Raw genomic sequence first — 23,341 nt, forward strand, 5'->3', positions numbered from 1 at the left:
TTCCTTAAGAAGTATATAAAGATGTTTTTATGGAAGCGTTTTCACCCTGGTCACTCCTTTTCCTGTAACACCCACTTCCTGGTTTGTAGGTATAAATATGGACACAGTGCAGTCCAGAGACAGGCCTTGACAAAGATTGGAAATCGAAACGCGTTGGATGGCTATCTGGACCTGCACTCTTTTTGGTCTACTTCTTGTCACTGCTGGACATTTATCTGAGGTACTTTGTGGTATACTCACCTACATTTTAGACTTATCCGGAAGGTCTTCTATGTTGTACAGAGTGTCCTTTTGACATCATCCACCTGCCTTTGATTCGTCACTTCAGTGTAATTTAAGTTTGATCCAATTTTTTTTAATTTTTTTGGTATCATAAAAAAAAAATGTATTCAAATTCACTATTGGTTGTCTTAAAAATTCAAGTAAAAGAAACCCAGATGCGTTTGAAATCTTCCCTGTGAATTGTGAGTTACTGAAGAAGAAGAAGGAGAATCTAACACAGACAGCGCTCTGGATATATCCTAAAAATTGTCTTGTATTCCAGATACTTCAAGTTATTATACCCTTTGAATGTGGGTCATTGATAAGATACTGTAGGTGAGCTGTGGTCGGATATCACCCTGTTCTGCCATAATCTGCAAAAAATCTGAGAGAGTAAGATGCCCTACGAGCAATCTTCACACCGTCGTAAGGGGCTCCACCCACTTAACATGTGAACACCTTTAGTGTGTGAAATCTGGTTTGTATTATATGGAGGATTACCTGTATTGGTACTATAGTTAGCGGTTTCATTTTTAAGATGAAAGGGGCATTTGATTCTGAAGAGGGTGTAGGTTATTTTGTTGGTATGAACAGTGCTTACTGACGATGGGCGTCTGTGGTGTGGGTGTGGCTAGTTGCAGGGGTAATGCAGAATGTAGAGGGGCAGGTGCAGTGTTTGGTAGGTGGTGGAGTTGTAGGTGCATGTAAGTGGTGTGGGTGTGTGAGGTACAGGGGAGAGGGTGCTGTAGTTGGGCGGGGGGTGGTTGACGCCAGTGTTGGAGGGGCGGTTGTGGGGTTTTGGGGTGGGTTAGGGAAGGGGTTTGGTCATGTTGTGGATGTGTGAAAGGCCGGTGTAGCATTGGTGGGGGAGGGGTGGTGTGGGAGGGGGGTTGTCATGTTTGCGCAAGTGGATGGCGGGGTGCTGTGAGTTGTTGTGGAGGAGCATGTGTGTTGGTGTGGAGTGTGGCGGGGGTGCTTGTGGGTGGTGTGGGTTGGCTAATGCGAGGTGCGAGATAGTGTGGGTGGTGGAGTTACACGTGTGGTGGTGGTCCGTGTGGGTGGTGTGTGTAGGTGTGGTGCTTCTCGTACGCGCACGTCCCTGGCGGGAGCCGGCCTCTGGTGGGGGCTGGTGATACTTTCGCCAGCCCCTGCAAAGACTAGGCCAGCTCCATCTGTATTTGGACACCATGGTTAACATATAATAATGTACCCCGCCCAGGGCCGGATTAACAATGGGGCTGATGGAGCTACAGCTCCAGGCCCATTCTCCAAATAGGCCCATTCTGTAGCTAAGGGCCAGAGCTTTCCAACGAGCCCAGCCCCGTGTCGGTAGCCCCCCGGGAACCGGAGATACCGACAGGCAAACCTGGAACGTTTTCCCCATAGGATAACATGGGACCCGCTAATTCCGACCTCCACCCGGTTCCAACGGCTGCCAGTTCCCCCTCCGGCATCACAGAAGCTTGAGGTTGATCTCAGTCGAACCAAAATCGCTGGGCCTTCAATCTGATACCTGGTCCATATGGGTTCATTGGTTCTAGAGATATAAACCGATTTTTTTTCATTTCTGAAATGTAATTTCATGGCTGTTCATGTTGTTTGACATATTTCTCTGGAACCAAATGGCCCAGTTTCACGGGACCAAAATCATTTGAAGCCTACATGTAAATCGGTCAGTTGGTTCTGAAGATGTAGCTGGTTGTTTAAAGGGGGGCGGGGGTTGTTTTCTCTCCCCCTCACACAAAAAAAGCAGGGACTAGGCTGGTGTAAAATGGTCCAGTCCGGGAATGTCCCTGCATGATCTTGGGGCCATATTCCCGGGTAAATCCCTGCATTTTCTGGTGTGAAAGGGATATTATTTCAAATAGCCGGGACATGCAGTGCTCTGAATACAGCCAGGCAGCCCCCTGCTCTCTGCCCAGCTGCCAATGGCTGTCATTTCTGCCCGGCGGCGGCTATCCCCCAGTTACCGCAAGCATGTATTCCCCCTTGGCAATGAGCATGTCATCCCACATGGCAATGAGCATGGAACCCCTGGCAATAAGCATGGAACCCCTGGCAATGAACATGTTGGTAAGCAACACTTAAGTAGCATCATTTTTCATAGGCATTATGGTGTTTGGCATAATACGTAATGGAGAATATGGTGTTTGGCTTAACATGTAATGGGCATTATGGTGTAAATTTTTAATGCGCGCCTTCAGCGGGCAATGCCCCTATTTATGAAGCATATTGTGCATTATTGCTCAATCTGTTTGGTATAATAATGTGTATTTTGGCTCAATCCATGTGGCAAAATGTGTGTTTTGCCTTAATCTGTGTGGCATAACGTGAATTTTGACTCAATCTGTGTGCCATAGTGTGAATTTTGGCTCAGTCAGTGTGGATTTTGGCTCATTCCATGTGGCAAAATGTGTAAGAGGCAAGTACAGTATAAGGGGGTTACTATTGTGTTGCATGATTTGTATAAGTGGTATATGGTGTGGTAAATTTAGGTAGCCACATAAAAGGTGTTGAAATGTTGTCTACCAAGTTTCGGCTTTCAGTATTTTTTTATGACTGGAATGCTGCCTCACCCTGCAAGTATCTTAGAACATCGGTATCCTGCATGTGCACCTTTGGAGGGCACCCGCCAATATATCTCCCTGCATTTTTCTTATACCAGCCCCCTGCCTTTTCCAGGCATATATAATTAGTTGAAAGTATTTACACAAATACAGACACACCCATGAGCAGGCCACCCAAACAGAACACTGGTCACGCCCCCCACATTATTAGGTGCTGACCACAACCCCTATTATTGTGCATAATAGGCCATTGATAATTTTCAGCTCCAGGCCCATTTAGACCTTAATCTGGCTCTGACCCCGCCATATACATTTGGCCTTTAATAATAAAATATAAAGAGGCAGGTGTAGCAACCTCATGTTTAAGGTGAAAATAATGTATATATCTTGTAGTAAGAGTGATGTTGCATGTTAAATAAAAGTATTTTTCTGTTAACCCACTCCCCCCCCCCACACCCCTCTTGAATAATGTACATATTTACACTTGTCTAACATAAAAATCCTAATAAAATATTTATATATATATATAAAAAATACTGTATGGAGATGCTAAGCACAGGGTTTTGGCATCCAGGAATTTAGGGAGAAGCTTTTTTCTCTCCCAATTATACTTATAAAGATACCACTTATAGCTGTAGCCATTGCAGCACAGTACAATAAAAGCTGTTTGTGCTGCTAGTATGCAAGTGCTACTTACTGTAGTAGGCAAATAGAAAATACTGTATAGAGATGCTAAACACAGTGTTTTGGCATTCAGTAAATTAAGGATACTTGTACAGAAAACCCTTTCCGCTTTATCCTTTAAAGCAGAGTACATTACAAGCTGTTTGTGCTACTTAGTACTCAAATGAAAAAGTATAGAGAAGCTAAGCCGGCATATGGAGCAAAGCGGCAGGTTTTTAACGGCATGGTCACCATTGCTGCAGGTTATACAGATGGGAGCCGGGCTTATCTAGCCCGCCTGCATTTCATCTTGCCGAAGTTTGCCAAATATGGGATGTGTGCCTCATTTGAGGCAATGGATGCACGAGTGTTTGAGATATTTGCGTGTCAATGTCTCAGCAATCATATCACTATGGTCGTCCAGCTAGATAACCGCAGCACCATCTGTATAGTTACACTGTCAGCAGCGCCAATGTCAAGGCTTGGTGCTATAAAATTGCTATAGCTTAACCCTATGGATAAATTAAAATGAGCTCATAGCTTAATTTGTCTGGTTTTGGTGGCCCCCCCACTGCTATTTCCCCTCGCAACAATGCTGCGAAGACACATCTCCTCGCATGTGCCTGCAGCAGGAGAAATTATTCGATGATTGGAGACCATTGAATGGTTTCTCCTGCCTTCACAAATATATGATAGTGGAGACATAGAAACATCGAATGTGACGGCAGATAAGAACCACTTGGCCCATCTAGTCTGCCCCTTTTTTAAACATGTTACCTCAAACCATATTTGATCCTTATTTTTTTGTAAGGATATCAATATGCCTATCCCAAGCATGTTTAAATTGTACTACTGTATTTGCCTCTACCACCTCTGATGGGAGGCTATTCCACTTATCAAATACTCTTTCTGTGAAAAAAATTCTTCCTCACATTTCCCCTGAATCTTACTCCCTCTACATATTTGCGGGTGTTTGGAACGAAGACTGGGTGGTTAGCTGACGTCATATGATGTCAGCAGCCTGCCCCCGGCAGCAGGGCCGGTGCAAGGTTTTGTGGCACCCTAGGAAAAACTGTTGCCAGCTGCACCCCCTTTCACAGGCCTGATAGACTGATATCTTTGGGGCACCCTGCCCTTCGGCACCATGGTGGCAGTGCCAAGGCAAGGACAGAACAAGGGAGAACCAGCACTTTGCATGAGTGACATGACAGCATCATTCATATTGCTGCATGGCATGGACCATAACAGGTGATGAGGATGACATGGGGAGGGGGTAACTTTTGCCAATCTTAGAGGGTGGCCTGCATGGATATTGTAAAACTTACAATTATATACTTACTGGAATAGTCTGCCTGTCCGAACATGGGGACCCCCACTGAGCCTTGGGGCCGGGTCGGGTGTAGCATTTTTACCACCCTGTTGCTGGGGCTCTGTAACTTCCGTCAGCTCCATAGCACCAATGGCAGGATTGATGCTGCTGCTGCAAAGGGATGGGATAGCGGGACTGAGGACAGCGGCGCTGCTGCTTAGGGTGATCACACAGTATAAACGAGGACGCTGCTGCTAAGCCAGGAACGGGCTGGTGGGACTGATGACATCAGCACTGCTGCTGCTAAGGGGCGAGCGGCCGGTATAAAGGATGCTGCACTGCTAAGAGATGGATGGGCGGGATTGACAACGGAGGAGCTGCTGCTGCTAAGGGGCGGGCGGGACAGCGAGCGGGAGGGCGAACAGCCGCAGATTGATGCAGTCCAGGTATATTATTCCTTTCCTCTCTCTCTCCTAGCATGGCCGCCCACTGCCTCCTCCTCTCCCTCTCTCTGCCCAGACCGCTGGAAACTGCGGATATGTTTCGGGATGCTGGGTGAAACATGGGTGCTACAAAAATCAATTCAATTAAATGGTGGGCTGAATTAAGTGGCGCCCTCTAGTGGCCTGCGCCCTAGGCAGCTGCCTAAAGCTGCCTAGTGGTAGCTCCGGCCCTGCCCGGCAGGCATCAGTCTGCCCATGTAATCATGGGAATACACAGCATTTTCATGGGGGCACCCATGAAAAGCTGGATGTTCCCATGTCCCAGCGCCACCACCGTCTCAATCTGCCCCCTTCCCTCCCCTCTGCGAATGGCGCAGTGACACTGTATATTGCCAAGGCCGTACGCAGTCAGGGTTTACACATGAGCTTGCGCAAACACGACCATCGGAGCAGGGGCCAAATTCGGTACACAGCGAGTGAACCAGAATCGGCCCCAAACTCCACACCGATATGGCCATGGCAGAGATCAATGCTAACAATCACATCATCCATGCTGCCCATAAGTATCGACATTTTGAACGTTGCCATGGTAACTGCATCATATCTGGTTTATTACTTCACAAATCATCTCAGTGGTGAACGCCTAATAAGATTTTTTAGAGCGGTCTTGACATCTGTATTTCTCAAACTGTAAATGAAAGGGTTTACCATGGGAATAACATTAGTGTAAAGAACAGACATGAGTTTGCGCTGTTTTTGTGTAATGATTGCACTTGGTAATAGGTAGAGAATTAATATTAACAAGTAGAACATAGTCACAGCAGACAGGTGGGATGCGCAGGTGGAGAAGGCTTTATGTTTTCCTTGTAAAGACTGAATCTTGAGGACAGATGAAATGATAAAGGTGTAAGAGGCTGCAGTAAGCAGGAAGCAAGTAAAAAATACAATCTCATTTCCTAATATTGTGGCCTGGATAGCCGAGGTGTCATTGCAACAGAGTTCTAACAATGAACTAAAGTCACAAAAAAAATGTTTAATAATGTTAGAAAAACAGAAGTTATTAAATAAAACCTGAAGAGTAAAAATCATCACAGGTACAAAGGCTTTTATATAAACTCCAAGTGATAATGCTGTGCAAAAATGCGAATTATACTCACCGATAATTCCTTTTCTTCTGAGATATCCCATGGCAGCCAGTATACTGGGATATTCCCCTTTCCATCCAATCAGACAGGTGATCTTTTGCAGGGACCGCCCACTCTGGGTACATTAGCCCCCTTCCAACTCCCCTCAGTGTCATTCGAGTGTCTCCGGACCAACAAAGTCCCTGCAGAAGAACACATACATAGGGAGGGAACCATGGCTGCCATGGGATATCTCAGAAGAAAAGGAATTATCGGTGAGTATAATTCGCATTTTTCTTCCTACGATCCCCATGGCAGCCAGTATACTGGGACTTACCCAAGCAATCCCCGAAAGAATAGGGCGGGAACCAAATGCTGCTTAAACAATTTATTTATACAGAGTTACCCAAGAGGGCCTCTTCAAGCACATAATTCCCAAAGTGGGCGGAAGACACATTGAGAGCATAATGCTTCGCAAACGTATGGATTGAAGACCACGTAGCTGCCCGACACAGCTCTGCCGCTGACACGTTAGCCTTCTTAGCCCACGAAGCTGCTACTGCCCTGGTCGAATGTGCCTTAATCACCAGTGGAACTGTCTTTCCCACGCTACTGTAGGCGAATTGAATAACTTCTTTAATCCACCTAGCTATGGTCTGTTTAGACGGTGTAAGACCTTTTCTGATCCCCACCGGTATTACAAACAGACTCTTGGATTTCCTGAACGATTCTGTTCGTTTAAGGTAGATAGTAATTGCTCTCACCAGGTCTAGTGAGTGCCAGGACTTCTCCTTGTCATCTTTAGGATCTGGACGAAAGGCTGGTAGGACAATCTCTTGATTGATATTGGCCTCCGAGACTACTTTCGGCAAAAACTCTGGATTAGTCTTCAGTACAACTCTATTAGGTAGGAACTTTAAGTAGGGTTCCTCCATCCATAAGGCCTGTAGTTCACTGACCCGTTTGGCTGATGTAATGGCCACTAGGAAAATGACCTTCCAAGTCATGTACTTTCCAGGCACTTCTTCCAACGGTTCAAATGGCTCTTTGCTTAAGCATTCGAGAACTAAATTTAGGTCCCAAGGAGTAACTAGGGGTTTCCTGAAAGGGCGGATTCTTCTCATAGCATTACAGAACCTAATGATAAGGTTATTCTCTGACAGTCTACGTTCCAGCAGAACACTCAAGGCTGAGATCTGAGTCTTTAGGGTCGCTGGTGCGAGACCCAGCTCAAAGCCTTCATATAGAAACTGTAACACCTCTGCCATGGGTATCTTTGAGAAGTCACCTTCATATCCACCCCATGAGATGAATTTCTTCCAGACTCTGTAGTACAGCCGAGAGGACACTGTTTTTCTTGCCTTCAGTAACATCTCTGATCCTGCGTCGGTAACCTGAGCTTTCCTTAAGATCTGCCGCTCAATTTCCATGCCCTCAAGCATAACATTGTGGGGTTTGGATGGGTCAGAGGACCTTGTTTTAATAAGTCTTTCCTGGCCGGAAGGGACCATGAGGAGACTTTCGACATTCTCAGGACATTCGTGAACCACGATCTCCTTGGCCAGTATGGGAGAATTATCACCATCTCTACCTTGTCTTCTCTGATCTTTTTCAGAGTCCTGGCTATCAGGGGAAATGGTGGAAATGCGTACCCCAGCCTGAATTCCCATTTTACCGAGAAGGCGTCCAGGACTGAGGCTTGTGGGTGATAATATTTTGTAAAGAATGTCTTCACCTTCCTGTTGCTGAAAGACGCCATTACATCCACTTCTGGTTGTCCAAAGATCTTGGTCACCTCGAGGAAGACCTCTGTATTCAGCTCCCATTCGCCCGGATCCATCGTCTTCCGGCTTAGGAAATCCGCTTCTACATTCTCTATCCCAGGGATATGAACGGCTGAGATTGACAACAGATTCTCTTCTGCCCATGCCATAATTTGACCTGCTATGACCATGAGCCTCTTGTTCTTTGTGCCCCCTTGGTGGTTGATATACGACACCACTGTCACATTGTCTGTCATCACCCTCAAATGAGATTCCCTGATTCTCCAGTGCACTTGCTTGATTGCCTCCCAAACCGCACACAGTTCTCTTGCATTGGAGGACATAGCTCTTTCTATTTTTGACCACCGTCCTTGGACCGATATGTCTTCTATGTGAGCTCCCCAGCCACTGCTGCTTGCATCCGTAGTTAGGACCCGAAACTGCCGGCTTTCCAGGCTTGATACTCTCAGATGTAGATCTTCTATCCACCAGCGAACCGAGTCTCTTCCGGCTGGAGACCAGCTCAACATTTTTCTGTCGTCGCATCTTTTCTTTAGAAAGGGAAGCAGTAGCCACTGAAAACCTCTCATTCGCCACTGTGCCCAAGGCACTACGTGAATACAGGAAGCCATCATTCCCAATAGCTTCAGCGCCCCTTTGAAGCCGAACTTGCTCGCCCCTAACATCTCTCTTGCTAGAGACTGGATCTTCGCCGCTCTCTCCAGAGACAAAGCCACATGGAACTCTCTTGTATTTATCCTGACCCCCAGGAATTGAATTAGTTGAACCGGCTGCAGACAACTCTTCTCCATATTCAGGATCCACCCATGGAAACCCAGGAATTCGGTTGTTCGGGCAATCTTCTCCTGAACCTCTTGACGCGACCTCCCCGCTATCAACAGGTCGTCTAGGTACGCCCAGATTTGCACACCTTCTTTCCTCAACTCCGCTAACAGGGGGGCCAGGACTTTCGTAAATACTCTTGGCGAAGTTTTCAACCCGAAGGGTAGACAGGTAAATTGGAAGTGACTGTGACCCACGGAGAATCTTAGGAACTTTCTGTCCCGACGTTCTATAGCGATGTGGTAATAGGCGTCTTTGAGATCCACCGATGCTAGAAATTCGTTCTTTGCTAGACCGGCAAGGATGGAAGACATAGTCTCCATACGAAACTTTACTACTTTTATGTATTCGTTCAGCTGTCTCAGATCCAATATCATCCTGTATCCTCCTGAGCTCTTTTCCACTAGAAATAGCCTTGAATAGAACCCTTTCCTTCTTTGGGCAAAGGGAACTTCTTCTATTGCTCCTATTTCTTGAAGCTGCTGAACCTTTAACATCAGGTTGTCTCTGAGGATCTTTTGGCTTGGAATAGTTGATCTTATATATCTGTTCTGGTAGGGCACCTCTAGGAACTCTATACTGTAGCCCTTGTAAATAATTTGCAGTACCCAGTTGTCTGAAATGGACTTCTCCCATCTTTCCCAAAATAGGAGGAGTCTGGCGCCCACACTCATCACGTTCGCATAGTCATGCTTTTCCTCCTCTACGAAAGGGCTGTCGGGACCCCAATCTGGAGGTGTTTGGGTTGCCTCTTCGGTAGAACGGTTTGCCCGGTCTATAGCTTCTGGCCTCTTTATAATTCTGCTTGTAGGTCGAGGGATTCTGAAACTTGTTCCTCTTATCCTGGGGCAGTCTGATAGACTTACCCCCTGACAGTTTTTGGATAAGAGTATCTAGTTTAGGCCCAAACAGGTATGACCCCTGAAAGGGTAGAGCCGCCAGAGTATTTTTAGAGCTAGCGTCCGCGCTTCACGGCTTCAACCAAAGCGCCCTTCTTCCACAGACCCCTGCTGCCATGGATCTAGCAGCGTACAGAACTGAGTCTAGCGAGGCTTCGCACAGATACTCCACTGCCTTTTGCATAATACTAAGGTTCTTCAGGATATACTGCCTGGAGATCTTCTCTTCCACATCTGTGTGAAGATTGTTTAGCCACAGGCGGAGGACTCTGGCCACCGAGGCTGTTGCTACGCCAGCTTTCAGGGACACTGCTGAAGATGAGTGTACTTTCCTAAATGCATTTTCCATTCTTTTATCCATGGAATCACGGAAAGCCGCTGCATCTTCTACGGGGATAGTTGATTTCGACGTGAGCTCAGCTACTGCCGCATCCACTTTAGGAATCAGACACCAGTTAAGGAATTCTTCATCCCTGAACGGGTACATTTTATCGATTCTGTTACCCACAGACATCCTTTTCTCCACAGTTGAATGTTCTTTCACTATAATCTCTCGTACCACTTTATGTACTGGGAAGGCTTTACCCTTCTTTCCTCGTGACTCGAACAGTGGATCTTTGTCAGCAGTCACATCATCTTCCTTGTAGTCCATCGCTTTATATATGTTTTTCAATAAAGCGTCCACTATCTCCAGGTCAAATGATCTGGTGTCTTCCACTTCTCCGGACTCTGCACCAGAACCCTCTGCATCTACCTCTTCCTCCGTGGAGGTCTCAGCTTCCTCATAGGACAAACCCGCCATGGACCTTGACCTTTTAACGACCTGCATCTGGGCAAGATCTTCTTTGGACACGAATGATTTCTTCATCCAGTCCATAAGGTCCCGTACCAGGTCATCTCGTGCGCTAGGTTCCTTATCCTGCTTAGGCGAGGTATCACATTCATCACAAATTGACTTTTTGTTTGCAGCAGAGATCTCTTTATCACATGCCAGGCACCGAGAAATAACATGTCTTTTCTTTGAAGTCCTCTTCTTAGGAGGTGAAGAAGGCACACTATATAGACGAAATACATAAGAGAGTTAACTAAGCTAACTAAAACAAAAAGCGTACCTAAGTGCCACAAAACCAGGCATACCTCTTGGGGGCACCATCAGGTCTTTGGGGGGAAGGCGCATCCATGCTGTAAACCAGACTGGAACAGACTGAAGCAAGCCACTTTGCACAGAGGAAGGCTAGGTTTAAATACCCCGCCTTAACCCTTCCTGTTCCAGCTTTCCACAGCCAAAACCGGCAAGCGGAACTAATATATCCATGCATTGTTTCCAGGGGGCACTTTTAACTTGCGCACCCATAGGAAACACCGGCCGGAAGTACGCGTCTGACGCACTTCCGCATCTCCTGCCGGCGGCGTGACTGCACAAGCCGCGTTCTCCCCGCTCTGAAACAGAGCGTCCTGCAGCTGACGGCACCTGGAACTGCTAGCCGGGCACCACCACACACGCGAGACGCGCTGTTTTGCACCGACAGAGGGATGAGGTAAGACTCACCCCCGCACTCGTGGCTAACGGGACGGCCGGCACCATACTACAGGGAAAGGGCTTATAAATAAGGTCCTTCCCTGCGTATCCTTCTCCACCCCGGGGGACCTATCCCCCTCCAAATGAGGCAGCCTTTAAAATAAACAAATTGACCCTGCACTAACTGTCTATACGGAGACAGGAGAAAATGACACTGAGGGGAGTTGGAAGGGGGCTAATGTACCCAGAGTGGGCGGTCCCTGCAAAAGATCACCTGTCTGATTGGATGGAAAGGGGAATATCCCAGTATACTGGCTGCCATGGGGATCGTAGGAAGAAAAATGACTACTCATGATCTGAGTATAATGTAATGGTTTACAGACAGCAACGTAGCGGTCATAGGACATAACCGTGAGAACTAGATACTCAGCCTCTGTAGATATGGTAGAAAAGATGAACTGTGTCATACACCCGGAGAATGAGATTTCACCAGTAGATGCAACGTATATATCCATCAGTTTTGGAGAAATGGTGGAAACACATAAAATATCCACTACAGACAGGTTACACAGAAAGACATACATGGGGGATTCTATCATGGCGCTCAGACAGATCAGTGCGATGAGGAGTAGATTTGCCATCAATGTGACAATATATGACAGGAGGAAGAACAAGAAAATGGACATCTCCAGTCCTGGGAAATCTGAGAATCCTATGATGATAAATACGCTCATATTGCTTGTTTCCATTAGTCTATGACCGAAATGGACACAAACAATTTCATTATGACAATATAAAACATATACTAGTAATGTTTTTAAAAGCACATAGCAAACTACACTACTGTTTATTCAATTTCTTCGTTGCTTTCTAGTAAAGGTTAATTTATACAGTATATTTACTTATTCACAGTTTCTTATATAGCGCAGCATATTCCGTTGCGCTTTGTGCCATAAAGCCAACAGTGCAGCAAAACAATAACAAAGCTATTGTGAAAACTATTGTCACCATTTTTGCGTTTTTCCTGTTCATTTGTTTTTATAAAAAAAAAATCTATATTGCTCGTAGCTCAAAAACAGTGTTGTACGCAGGAACATACAATGGCCCGCAAGAATGTTTATGTACATGCGCAGTTGCATAACCCGGCTCCTCTGTGCGAAAGCATAGAGGAGCGAACCGATCTGAATGAGGGCCAGTGTATGTACTGCATACTGCATTGTTATTTGTATGGATATGTCCTGTCAAAGATCAACCTTTATTTTATAAGCATTTGCTGTCTGTGGCCAACTTAAATGAATGCAGCAGGCATGAAATTTGGAATTATTATTTTATATTATTAGATTATTAGATTATATTATTATATGTTATATTATTAAACCTATAAATATAGCATTTTAATGGTGTCATTTTCTTAAGTTTATTTATATGCTCAAATGTCTATGAAAAAAATGTAGTTCCATGAAAATAAACTAGTACATGGGTACTTTGCGTACATTTCAGTATGCTTACCTACCTCGCACTACTATTTATTTTCACTGTACTGTGTATATATATATATATATATATATATGCAGGAAAAAACCAGAAAGCGCACAGGTGAGCTAGTATGAAAGTACAAATTTACTATTAATAACAGGCTCACATACATGTAAGTTTGAGAAAGCAGGTATGCGGTAATATAAAAACCAGCACAGCGGAGTCCACGATCAGGGATATGCACAGCGGCAGGACATCAGCGGCTAGAAGCGGAGAACCCGGAGACGTCACAGCATGGATAGCTGAGAATCAACGTCAACGTCAGCCCAGGAACGCCCCAACGCGTTTCGTCAGCATGTGACTTCGTCAGGAGGCGTGTCTTGCATCAAACAGGATAGGACTTATATACCCAGCGACAGGCATGTTACGTGAACTTTCACTGATCATTTTAAAGGTATATACCCGCATAAATTATTAAAAACGAATTAAGCAATAATAATATGACATTGAATGAGAACATAATAAAAATACATAGTAAAAAATACATATAATATACAATATGAAAAATACATGAAAAGTACAAGAAGACAAAATTTAATTTAATACATTGTTCAATAAAAATATATATATATATGTGGAGATGAAGGAAGAATCGACACAGCATTGCACAACACCAACAAAAAAATCAGGACTAAGCACAGACTAAGGGGTATACGCCCAACTACAAAGCCCGGCACATCCAGAAAAACGAGTCAGTGTCAACAGTGCAAAAAAGGTACTATGTCGATACCTTCGTTCATCCCCAAAGGAGACATGGTTTTTAAAGTAAAAATCCAATATGATTCTCTGCGACTCAGTTTGGATAAAATGTCGCCACCCCTCTCATCAAGTGTAACATGTTCCAAAGCTTTGAAGGAAAAGAAATCAAGATTAGAATCACAACATAAAGCAAAATGACGGGGGACACTATGAAGAGTAGACTTGTTACGAATACTCCTAGTATGCTCCAATATTCTAATTTTTAAAGGGCGTTTAGTCTTGCCGATGTAGCTTTTGCCGCACCGACAAGAAAGACAGTAAATTACGCATGTGGTTAGACATGTCATTCTACTTTTTATAAACCAAGATTTAGAGTTGTCACTGTTGGAAAATTTGTAATGGTCCCTGTCAACATATTGACACATCTTGCACTTATTGCAAGGAAAAAACCCATTACAGGTTTTAAGCCAATTCTCATTGGATATATCTTTTTTAATGCGACTAGGAGCCAAAATGGATCGCAAAGAGGAAGCTTTTTTAAAGACAATTTGTGGTTTTGGAGGTAATATATCCTGTAATAGGGGGTCCAGTAACAACACGTCCCAATGTTTATGGAGAACATCAGTAATGGCTTTACTACTAGAATTATATTTGGTGACAAATGGAATGAATTTGTCAGACCTAGGAGGGCGTTTCTTATATTGAAGTAGCTCATTCCGATCACGGTCACGAGCTTTTTTCTGACAATTTTCAACAAGCTGAGGAGGATATTTTTTATCAAGGATAAAAAATATCCTCCTCAGCTTGTTGAAAATTGTCAGAAAAAAGCTCGTGACCGTGATCGGAATGAGCTACTTCAATATAAGAAACGCCCTCCTAGGTCTGACAAATTCATTCCATTTGTCACCAAATATAATTCTAGTAGTAAAGCCATTACTGATGTTCTCCATAAACATTGGGACGTGTTGTTACTGGACCCCCTATTACAGGATATATTACCTCCAAAACCACAAATTGTCTTTAAAAAAGCTTCCTCTTTGCGATCCATTTTGGCTCCTAGTCGCATTAAAAAAGATATATCCAATGAGAATTGGCTTAAAACCTGTAATGGGTTTTTTCCTTGCAATAAGTGCAAGATGTGTCAATATGTTGACAGGGACCATTACAAATTTTCCAACAGTGACAACTCTAAATCTTGGTTTATAAAAAGTAGAATGACATGTCTAACCACATGCGTAATTTACTGTCTTTCTTGTCGGTGCGGCAAAAGCTACATCGGCAAGACTAAACGCCCTTTAAAAATTAGAATATTGGAGCATACTAGGAGTATTCGTAACAAGTCTACTCTTCATAGTGTCCCCCGTCATTTTGCTTTATGTTGTGATTCTAATCTTGATTTCTTTTCCTTCAAAGCTTTGGAACATGTTACACTTGATGAGAGGGGTGGCGACATTTTATCCAAACTGAGTCGCAGAGAATCATATTGGATTTTTACTTTAAAAACCATGTCTCCTTTGGGGATGAACGAAGGTATCGACATAGTACCTTTTTTGCACTGTTGACACTGACTCGTTTTTCTGGATGTGCCGGGCTTTGTAGTTGGGCGTATACCCCTTAGTCTGTGCTTAGTCCTGATTTTTTTGTTGGTGTTGTGCAATGCTGTGTCGATTCTTCCTTCATCTCCACATATATATATATTTTTATTGAACAATGTATTAAATTAAATTTTGTCTTCTTGTACTTTTCATGTATTTTTCATATTGTATATTATATGTATTTTTTACTATGTATTTTTATTATGTTCTCATTCAATGTCATATTATTATTGCTTAATTCGTTTTTAATAATTTATGCGGGTATATACCTTTAAAATGATCAGTGAAAGTTCACGTAACATGCCTGTCGCTGGGTATATAAGTCCTATCCTGTTTGATGCAAGACACGCCTCCTGACGAAGTCACATGCTGACGAAACGCGTTGGGGCGTTCCTGGGCTGACGTTGACGTTGATTCTCAGCTATCCATGCTGTGACGTCTCCGGGTTCTCCGCTTCTAGCCGCTGATGTCCTGCCGCTGTGCATATCCCTGATCGTGGACTCCGCTGTGCTGGTTTTTATATTACCGCATACCTGCTTTCTCAAACTTACATGTATGTGAGCCTGTTATTAATAGTAAATTTGTACTTTCATACTAGCTCACCTGTGCGCTTTCTGGTTTTTTCCTGCATGTTCCTACCTCTGGTGTTTGGTGAAACACCTAACGGATCACAGCTGCACTGCATGTTATATTGAATACGGACAGACCCTTCCAATCTGGGACTTTTTAGCGCAATTGTGGATTACCTGTATGTATATATATATATATATATATATATATATATATATATTGGGCATGTCCTACCAGACGCAAACTTACACACCAAATCCAAGTCCTGCTGCATGGGACCGAGGGGAGAGCGCTGACCTTTTTCGTGAAGTGCCAGCGGCACAAAGGCGACACTGCGGACCCTGTCAGGAGGCAGCATCGGGGACTGACGGTGACCGGGTTGACCGGGTTTTATTATCTTACACCATGTGGTATTTATAGCCCACACTGATGAATGATATGGTACAAGCACTGTATCATTAGCTCATTTTAATTCTGATGGAATAAATCCTTTGTATCAAAATAATACTGCACTATACAGCGCTTCCTTCCATCCCCTTTTCTAGATCTACTTTGGTCCTGTTTGGATCCCAGGACCCTCCATAGGTTGGAAGCAGCGGTCAGCAAAATTAATGATCTAGTGCTTTTGGAAAAATCGGGACAATTGGTCCGGTGAACTGTTGTGCACAGGTGCCTGTATTTCAGCACATTTAAAGAACTTAGGCTAACAAGCTAGCGCTCCTTCAAAATCCTTCTGCAAATATATATATATATATATATATATATATATATATATATATATATATATATATATATATATATAAAATTGGTTCTCGTGTACTGAATATTTGAAAAAATAGAGATTAAAGGGTTCATTTTCTGGAATGGGAGTTCTTTGTAGATGGGATATTGCCCGTAGCAACTGATAACACCTAGTTATATATTTTATACTTTATAACCCTTAAATATAACGGCAAAGGCTGAAATGATTGCATGCCAACTCAAACTTGTAAAAGAATGTATGACAATGCTTTACTTGAAGATTAATTACAGGGACTTGCAAATGCAGACAAACACAAGAAACATAAAATTTATCAGCTAATACTTAAACAATACTTCTAAATCAAATCAAAATGTAAACCTATCAAGGACAGTAATCAGCCATTAAACCTCATTCATAGTTTCCTCCAGCCCCCGTGCTTGCCTGTTCTTCCTCAATATTTATACTTTGTTCAGTTCAGTTACTCCATTATTCATATGGGCTAAAATGTGATTGGACAAGACAGTATTGAAGGAATGATATTTTAATAATTCACATCATCTAGGCCTGGTTACTAGGCAGAGAAATTTCGAGTCCTCCTAGACCTGAAGGTTTACGCATGTGTACCCTGTTATCTAGTTAGTTCCCATTACTGTTGACAAAACTATGCAGACTGACTGTCTGCCTCCTCTTCTGTTCTATCAATATTGCATTCTTAAATGCTGCTTCTGACAAACACCTGCTGCTTAGCTCAAAGGGTAGGCCTCATACGCCGTGGCTAGTACCTTGTGCAAAAAGCTAACGTCATCTGCAGCAATAATAACAGTATTTTAGTACTAAAAGTACTTAGTGTAATAAAAGCAAATAATTATTGATGCGTTAATTTCTATTTAACAGAATCTACATTCTACATATTTATTCTGCACCTTCTATAAGATAATAGATATAATCTGACTGGTTGCCCATAGCAACAATCCATCTTTAATAGAACTCCCATTTTAGTAAAGAAATTCCTAAGAATAAATAAAATTCTACTCAATAATAATAAGCTACCTGAATTGCAATATGATAAATTCCACCTATTTGTGGTGTTTTAGAAAAGGATAAATAAACTGAGTAATGGTCATGTAATGTCATACCGGAGTCTTCAAGCATTTTTTTTTAAATACCCCCTGGAAACGGCAGTCACAGGATACGTTGTCTGAGGAATCCTGGAAGACTAAACCACCAGATAACATTGGTTTTTAAAACTGATTCTAATCCCACTGGATTAATTATAATAAAAGTTTACAGAGTTATTTAACTAGTGGCACTCTATTTGTAGAGTCTCTAGAAACATACAATACTTTACTTTTTTTTAAATACAATCAAGACTTAAATCTATAACTTCTTTTTGATAAACTGTCACAATTTTTATAGAATTTAAAATGGCAACCTGTAGTGGTGGGACTGTATTTAAAGTGGCATAACAATAGCCCTGCAGACCCCACAGTCGCTGGGAGGTGCTGAGTTAAGTGTGGGTGCCGGGGGTCTGCTGGCTATTGACCAGCCTGCCTTAAAATGTGCCCAAAAGAAATCTGCCCCCCCCCCCCAACCCTGCCTTACCGTTCAAATGTGCCAACGCTGGGACCCGCAAATCTCCTTTCCTATGGTCTGGCACTCCTCCTGGCTCCTGGTAATGCAAATGACTATCACAAACTGGCTGCCCTCTTACAACAGACACTTTTAGAGGATGCTAGAGGAGGCAGCTGGTACTTCTGGTGAGGATAATTCTGAGAAATCTGGAGATCGTGGATGCTTGCCGAAACTGTAAAGAAAGGGGTGGTACCAGATGATGAATGATAGGAGTTGTTGTGTGCATACTCTGCCCAAGGTAAGAGATCCACCCAATCATCTTGGTAAGAGGAAACAAACAGCCGAATAAAAGCCTCCAGGTCCTGGTTAACACGTTCTGTTTGACCGTTAGTTTGTGGGTGAAAGGCGGTAGAGAATTTGAGTTTTACCTGAACGGCCGAATGGAGCTGGAGAGACCGTCGGAGCCGCCGGGGGAGGAGCCAGTGTCTGAAGGAATTGAGCCACTTGACATTGTGAAGCCTCTAATTGTTCCAAACGAGCCATTATGCCTTGCAGCACGTCCGTCACGGGTGCCTGATTTTCACCCGACTCCATAGGGTCAGTACAAACTGTCACGCCTGAGGAATTGGATGAAGTTGTGTGATGCTCAGGGACAGGAGACGGACCAGAAGAAGAAGGATTAAAACGTGCAGGTTTAATGAAGGATATCATAAATTGCTGACAACTTTCACTCAAATACTTCTTTAAGTGGCAGTTAGTGGTAAACAAAAAATAAGGTACTCTTTACCTAAAAGGGCGCCCATCGCGGGCATCGCATGCACTAAAAAATTGGGTGCGATGCGACCGACGCGATGCCCGCGATTTCCCATAGGGAACAATATTAAATGTCTCAATTGACCCGATTTTCCTGTTCAATGCCTCAATAGACCCTATTTTTCCATAGGAAACAATGTTAAATGGGCCACAGAGGCCAAATAGGCACCCTGAAGTGTGAAATGGGGGCCATTTCACACTTCAGGGTGCCTATTTGGCCTCTGTGTGCCTATTTGGCCACAATAGTTAACGCCACCCCACGAGCAACGTGAACCCGAAGCGTGGCGAGCGCAGCGCGCCCGCGAGGGGCGGCGGTACGCGTCCTACGACCTTTTCATACCCCCACTATCCACGTCGGCGTGGAGTTGAGAATAGAAAGTGTGGCGAGCGCAGCGAGCCACCGAGCCCGAAGCGTGGTGAGCGCAGCGAGCCCCGCGAGGGGACGCGGATACCTTCACAGGTATCCGCGTCCCCTCGCGGGCTTCACAGCTGTCCGCGTCCGTTCGCCACGCTTCGGGCTCGGTGGCTCGCTGCGCTCGCCACACTTTCTATTCTCAACTCCACGCCGACGTGGATAGTGGGGGTATGAAAAGGTCGTAGGACGCGTACCGCCGCCCCTCGCGGGCTCGCTGCGCTCGCCACGCTTTGGGTTGATGTTGATCGTGTGGTGGCGTTAACAATTGTGGGGGCCATTTCACACTTCAGGGTGCCTATTTGGCCTCTGTGGGCCATTTAACATTGTTTCCTATGGAAAAATCGGGTCAATTGAGGCATTGAACAGGAAAATCGGGTCAATTGAGACATTTAACATTGTTCCCTAAGGGAAATCGCGGGCATCGCGTCGGTCGCATCGCACCCGATTTTTTAGTGCATGCGATGCCCGCGATTTTTTACTAACGATGCCCACGATCAAAATCGTGGGCGCCGTTCTAGGTAAAGAGTACCAAAAATAACACAGGCAAGGTATTTGGAAGGGATAAGTCAACGTCCTTGAAAGTAAGTTCTAGTAGGTAATGAGGTTGGCTGTAAAGACTGGTTCTGATAATGCTCCGGAAAAAAGCTGGTACTGATGGTGGACACAATTGGATCCTTAGACTGAAAGAAGATGGATAGTGAGTCTCTGGGAGAAGGATCTGGAGGTGTTAGTGTCGGTTAGCTCGGAAGTACGGACTGGCTGCTGGACTTGGCAGGAACTGCAGCGATGGGGTCCGAAGAAGCTAAACGGATCTGACAGCAGAGCATAAGAGGCAAGGGCACCAGGAGAGTCAGGAGTCTGCTTGGAGAACTGAACAGCTCAGAAGACTTTTTGTACTGACCCTGAATGGCCCTAGGCAGATCCCCTATATCCCTAGAGGGTGGCTGCCATTGGCTGTCAGGATAGTATGGGCGGAAACCCCTGACCTGGACCAATCTCTGTTTTGCCCTGAAGCAAGATGGCGGTTCCAGCCTTCCGGTGTCGCCAATCACAGACACAGTGCTGCACTCTCCAGCTTCCCCAGCTGCCGTCATCACGCCAGGAGCTGCTGCCGCCCGCTGTCCATGAGCCGGGAATTTACACACGCTAGCCGTCGGCGGGCACGGACGGGTGAGTAGTGTACCCACCGTGCTCCGCCGCGGCGGCGTGTGACATCCCATAGTTTATAATGTTCCACAATGGAGGCCGAGGGCCTCAAAGATGGAACAAGCCACAAAGGCACTGACCACCGTAATGCTCGACCACCTGAAGGAAATGCATCAATCTATGCAAGTGCACGAATGATGCTCGCCTCCAGCGATTTATGGAAATGAGCGTGAGCTACAGAACTCTTACAGCGATTGTTGGTATGCATGAGCATATAAATCGTGAGAATCAAGAGACTCATATGGAGTTCCTTAATAGCCTTTTATATAGGACACAAGGCTATGCACAGCCCCAGCCACCACATAATACTTTTGAGGGTAGTTATCAAATTTATAGTAGAGGGCAAACAATTTGTTTCCCCCAGGCCAAGGAAGCATGGCGGCACACAGCATGTCACACCCTCCACCAATGCCACATCATTTCCCTGAGTATCCGCCTGGAACACAACACCCTCCACCAATTCCTCCGCATGCCCCTGAGTATACAGCTGGAACAGCACACCATCCACCAATTCCTCCCCATGCCCCTGAGTATACAGCTGGAACAGCACACCCTCCACCAATTCCTCGCCAGGCCCCTGAGTATACAGCTGGAACAGCACACCCTCCAACAGTGGCGGCTCCTGCCTTTAGAGTTAAGGGGGTCTGCAATTGCCTGGGTAATGCTTGTTGCAAACAGAACACAACATACAGATAATCTATTTTAAATCACCTTAAACTGTGGAATAAAGTAGCCTTGAATGTGATTGCTCTGTACCAATTTTTTTGTGCATATACTGTAAACAAATGATGTACCCATATGCACACAAACAGAGGTACAGAGCAAAATACACACTTTGAATAACTTTAATATTAAAGTACAGAAAATTATGCTTCTATTAAAGATCTACACACAAATAATAGTTTAAATAAATATCATTCACAAAGGCTCAAATATTATAAAAGATTAATGTAATGCCAGCACTAGGCATGGAATGGGTTAAACATCCCAGGCTGGATTCAGTATTGAATCCCGGCGGTCGGGATCCCGGCGTTTAGAATCCCGACGCCGGAATCCCGACAGCCGAAATGCCGACAAGGGGGGGACGTGGATCGCCCCCCCTTGCGGGCTCGCTGCGCTCGCCACGCAGCGGGCCCGGTGCCTCGCTACGCTCGGCACGCTATTTTATTCTCCCTCCAGGGGTGTCGTGGACACCCCAGGAGGGAGAAAGTGTCGGCATTTCGGCGGTCGGGATTCCGGCGTCGGGATTCTGAACGCCGGGATCCCGACCGCCGGGATCTTAACTGCATCCCCCCAGGCTGTGGGCCTTATTCTGGTTGGAGCGTCCGGGCCGTACGCGTACGTCCCGGGGTTTTTAACGATCTGCGCATGTGCAGATACGCTAATGCGCCGGCGCGAACACTCCACAACGCTTACGGCCGGTGTCTCAACGTGCGAAAAAACCTGTACGCGAGTGTACGGGTAATGGGGCGGCATAGGGGCGTGTTGATGGGAGCGGCCAAAATAATGAGGGAAAATGGGCGTAAATATGGGCGTACACGGGGGTGTGCACCAAAAATGAGCGGTGCTACTACCGCACGATCGACTAAGGCACCGTTCATTTCGGACACCAAACAGGCGGCCGCCAACCGCCAGCTCAAACCACCCCTACAGATACCGCATGCCAGCGTGCGCCTGAGTTGGCTAATTAACGCTGATTACTACTCAAACACATACACCTGAATGTAATAAGCAATGCTGCAGTCTATTAACTCCAAACCATGATTTCACTGCCTGCAAGCCACACATACAGCACGCAAACACATTGGAAGCTTATGTTTTTATACTTCGCCACATTTAAAGGTTTGTTTAATTTAAGGTAAGAATCTTTTTATACGCTAAGGTAGGTATTTGCTAAACAGACACATTCACTACGTGCTTTCATAGACTTTACGCAGTAGCACACTCAATCTACACAAGTCGACATGTGTCAACGTGTTCACTCTAATACTAACATAGGTTTTGTATTTAGGATACAATAACATAAACCACATCTAACACCTACAAAGGATGTTTCAGCAATGTTTTAAGCCCCTGACCACTATTTTGCACATTAATTAATTCAATCAATTAATTAATTTTCATAATTATAGTTGAAAGGCAAGATTTGCAGGTCCATATATATGAAGGGTATGTCAGCGTGCACGGACGTACGCTCACTCTCACGAGCGGTGACATAAGCTGACTTTTCTATTGAAAACAATAGGGACCCGTCCGTGCAAGCTGGCGTACGCTCAGATCTCCGCAAGAAGGCGGTGGGAAGACGGACGAGAGACGTACGTAAACGGCGGCGTACGCTCAGTTGTACGCCAGTTGTCGGAGTGTAAGGGCTGGCCCGTCCGTGTACGTTGCCGTACGCTCATTTGTACGCCACTCCTCTTCTACGGTATTTCTGCCCGTACGTAAGCGGCTGATTTGTGGGTGGACTTAACCCTAACGGCCGCGTACGGCTAGCGTGCGGTAATGGCGAACGTACGCACGTTTGGCCGCTCCGAGCAGAATAATGCCCTGTGTGTGTGACCCTTGGGGAGCATGTGACTCGGGGATCCAATAAAGTGCTTGGGAATGGCAGAGTTAGCTGAATATTGGGTCAGGAAAGGGAGGAGTCTTCCTCTCTTTCCTGCTGAGATTTTGGTGAGTGGACGTTTTTCCCTGAGCTCCCACTTGTCCTAAATTAAGCACCTTTCCCTCTGCTAGGCCATGTCCTCACGGTCCCCGCGCCCACGGCGTTCCCTCAGGTCGGCGTGTGAGGAGGGCTGTGTC

The sequence above is a fragment of the Crinia signifera genome, chromosome 4, assembly GCF_055691185.1.
Source record: "Crinia signifera chromosome 4, ASM5569118v1, whole genome shotgun sequence".
Classification (NCBI taxonomy): Eukaryota; Metazoa; Chordata; class Amphibia; order Anura; family Myobatrachidae; genus Crinia; species Crinia signifera.